Here is a 4043-nt window from a genome sequence, read left to right as displayed (position 1 = left end):
GCTTTCCTACATGCTATTTTCAGTAGCTAATTCTTGTTCCTGTGTAAATCATGTTAACCCTTTTAGGACCAGAGTATGGTTTGTGTTTATTCACTTTGCTTATGTTTGCTTGTTAAGTTAAATAAAATCTATAGTTAATCCTTCTTGATTTATAACTTGACTTTTCTAAATGAGTTTACTAATGGTTTTTGGAAGGAAACACTTCAGGCTAAAACAAATTGAATGAATTTTCGTGTTGTAGCACCAACCCAATTTGCCTTTTGAGTGTGTATGTGGTGCTTACTCGATAAATGATTGCCCAGTCATGTCTTTCTTTTTAGTCGCATTTAGGGATGCAAGCGGGGCGGGTTCTGCCGCAAACCCGCTAGGCTGACCCGCGCCGCATACCCGTGTAACGCCGCCAATGGGCCCGCAGAGCTGAAGCGGTGCTTCGCGGCCTGGCCGCGATGCCCAGCGGCGCCGCGTAGCTCGCAAAACCAAAGGCTCGCATCCGGCATCTCCCCTCGATCCACTCCGCCGGCCGGCGGCTCCGAAGCCGCCGGCGCCACTCCGCTCCGCCTCCGAAGCCGCCGGCACCACTTCGTCTTCGTCTCCGCTCCGTCTCCGCCGACGCCGGCACCACCCCCCACCAACCCACCGGAGCGTCCACTCCAACGGCGACTCGAGCACCGGATCCGTCTCGATTTGTTGGTAAGGAATACTTACTCCCTCGCCTCGGTCATTTTTTCTTCGGGAGATGGTGCGGGCACTCTCAGGGAGCATGACGATTCTTGATTTGTTCTGTTCCATTTTCTTCTTCCTCAGCGGCTCTGCGCGCGCAAGATCTATTGGTATCTGTGTAGGAGGCGTATCCATGGTGTCTCCGTCCGCTCGTGTGCCATCGAAAAGAATGGTTCCAGGCCTCCTTGCTGCTTCCCCTGGTCCACTCCTACGTTCGTTGCAGCACCCATCCCTTCCCAGGTCCCTGAACCCCATCGTCAAGAACAGGGAGGAATCTAGACAACAGGGAAAAAACGAAAGGTCAGCTCTGAGTTTGGCAAGAGGGCAAAGGTGCTCCGACCTGCACATCAGGGCTCCTCCCCTGCCGCCACCATTCCCACAGCTGGACATCAGGCACAGCAACTTCCTAGATCTTCTTAATCTCATATTCCTAACTATACTGACTTGTCCATGCATGTTCCTAAACAAATGTGCTTGATCACTGGCCGGAGATAACTAGCTCGCCCAACAATAATTCTCTTACACAGAGCTTTTGGGAAATAAGGCTTGCATTCTTGAACTGAGGTGATCTTTCTGTCTTAATTGCTTTTCAGCAGACTACAAACTGTAATCTTTCCACTTAAAAGGTGTGCACCCTGAGAAATAAATCCAAGCAATGCACCATCCGTACTGAAAACTTTGTTAATTAACCATCTTGACTACATCTTTGTGACCAAGTTTCTCATTGCAGTAAAAGATTTTATGCTAGTTAATTAGAGCTACTGAAGGTTTGAGCATGTATCAACTACCAGTTGGGTATGGAAAACCTTTTTACATCATGCAGTGAATGGCTAGTAACTGCCTATGCCTTCAAATAAATTGGATGTAGTGGACAGTTTTGATAGCAGTTAACTTGCATGCAGTTTACTTTTTCTTTAGTGAACAAGGAGTTGCCTAAACTTGTATTCCAACTGGGCTCATTTTCGCTTCCAGTTTGCTGATCATTGATTTGCAGTAGTAGGGAGTCCTTTGGACCGCATTTCTTCAGATCACAAGAACAGGAGCCTTGAAAGAGCAGCCTAGTTGAAGATGGTATTTCAAAATGGTATTTCATACTTTAGTGTCATCAGATTTGCACAATACAAAACTAGGCAAATCTTTACCTGCATATTTTGGTGCCCTAGATCTTTTACTTGCATTAATTTCTAACTATTTGATCCCATTATTAAGTACAACCACCTTTTCCTTCAATTCACTAATGATGTGTTCTTTTTTGAGAATGCAGGTAGATGTTAGACTGCAATCGAAGAAGCTGCAGCAGCAGGATTGCTAAGCCACGTAGAAGGAAAAATGAGGAGAAAAAGTGATTCCAAGTACAGTGCTAATAGATTAGTGTGGTTCTGTAATGTAATCCATTTTAGTCTTTCCGAGCACTTGCCGATGTCATCATCGGATGCTGAAGTATAGTTGTAACACATATTTGGATTTCGATTTATGGTGTTGCAAAATCTGGAACATATAGTTGTTATAGACTTGTTACACATTAGTTGCAAAATCTGGAAACGTCAGCTCTAGCTAGCTTGCTAGTGCGGACGGTCAGCTCTGCTAGCTTTGCTAGTGCGGACAGTGTTCTCGAGGTGACGCGGCCTACGCGGGCTGCCGCAAAGCCCGCAAAAACTTGAGGCGCTATGCGGGCCGCCGCAGCTGCCCGCGTGAGAGTTTGCGGCGCGTGCGGACGCGGGGCGGGCAGCCGCCACCCGCCCCGCTTGCATCCATAGTCGCATTGCATCATCAGCCTCATGCAATTGTGACCTTATGCTTGCTTTATATGACTTTTAAATGCACTATGTGGTGTTTTTCTTAAGTTTATGCCCTTGCATCATTGCATCTCACCTTGGTACGCTAGATGTGCGACGCGTGGATCTGAAGGGCAAGGTTGGAGCCGAGCCAGAAGATGGTGTAACGATGGACGCGGACGCATCTAGAAGATGGACGGATGGACCCGATGTGCATGACCAAAGGAAGATGCTCGCCAAGCGAGTATCATCTAACTAACGCTGACATAGTGTTACTTCCAGGCAAGCCCCAGAGCATAACCCCTAATTTGAGTATTCCATGGTTATTTATGTAATTGTGCATTAAGTTTTCTAGGAGTTGAATGAAACCATAGATGCATGATCCCTAGGGTTCCTCAGTTACTCTACTAGTGTGCAGGTCCTTGGTACTGCCATGGTTAATCAGGATTCGGTAGAAGTCGAGTGATTCCTGTCACTCGCGAGATATAGGTCCTTGTTACTTATGGCAAAGTGGCTTGAGAAGGAATTAATGAGGAAGGAAAAATGGAGACCAGGCGGAGATGAAGTTGATTATGGATATGGAATGGATGAAAAATAAACCTCCGCCTGTGTCGATTGAGGACCTGTACCGTTGTTGGCACTATTGATCAAGGATTGAACAGTACTAACCACATGCCAGAAGTAGGAGGTAGTCGAAACCAGTAAGCTGTAGACCTGATTTACAACGATAGCTTGAACTGCGATCTGCTACTCTGGGAGTGGAATGATGGCGGGTGTTGGAGTGCATGTCGCCTCCGGGTCCTCTGGAAGTTCGCCGAGAGGGGCCCTTCACCCAGGTTTTGGCAGGCGTGGTTCAGGTGTCATGGTAATGACGAAAACAGTTGATGCGTGTGGCTTGACGTGGTTTGTATGTGTCATGTGAGTTAGGTCCATCTTGCAAGGTTAAATCGGATCGATTCGTCGTGACTCGCGGTTATGAGAGACTTGATCTCTCTGTCACATCGTAGTAAATAAGTAGAACGAGAATGGCAATGTGATGAGATATGTTTATGATACTTTTGGAAAATATAATATGATATACCATGCTTGCTCTAGATGTTTATGCAAACCTAGTTAGTATATTGTACATTAAACTTGAGCTGAAATATTGAAAGTAAGGATACACTATTAGTCGCTTTCCAGCAAAATAAACTCCAGAGCCAAAAGCCTTGCATGTTTAGGAGTCGGCTAAGTATATATCACTAGTCGGATAAGCCTTACTGAGTATTAGTATACTCAGGGTTTGTTGTTATCTTGTTTTTAGGTGTAATTGTTGCTGTTGGAGTTAACCAGGATTCACATCGGTGGGCTCGATGTGACATCCTCACGCCTTTGTAGTTATCGTTGTTTCCAAACTAAACTTATATTTAAATTCAGCTGCATGTTGAACCCAGATAATTTTGTTTAAATCTCATTTTGTAAAGCTCTGCTTTGTAATTTAAATTTAAGAATTTTTTTGTCTGCTTGTAATCATCTGTGCTTGTCTTCGTGCGAGACTTTAAGTTTTTT

At 45.4% G+C, this 4043-nt stretch overlaps 1 long non-coding RNA gene across 1 annotated transcript; it reads left to right on the top strand.

The window, feature by feature from the left end:
- The first annotated feature begins 939 nt into the window (after positions 1-939).
- Positions 940-2216, top strand: LOC120651335. The gene is made up of 2 exons (XR_005666123.1): positions 940-1804; positions 1985-2216. It is a non-coding gene; the product is annotated as an uncharacterized LOC120651335 (long non-coding RNA).
- Positions 2217-4043: the final 1827 nt, after the last annotated feature.

This window comes from Panicum virgatum, chromosome 9K, assembly GCF_016808335.1.
Source record: "Panicum virgatum strain AP13 chromosome 9K, P.virgatum_v5, whole genome shotgun sequence".
Lineage (NCBI taxonomy): Eukaryota > Viridiplantae > Streptophyta > Magnoliopsida > Poales > Poaceae > Panicum > Panicum virgatum.
The sequence above is the reverse complement of the archived record's forward strand: the minus strand, read 5'-3'. Positions and strand labels throughout refer to the sequence as shown.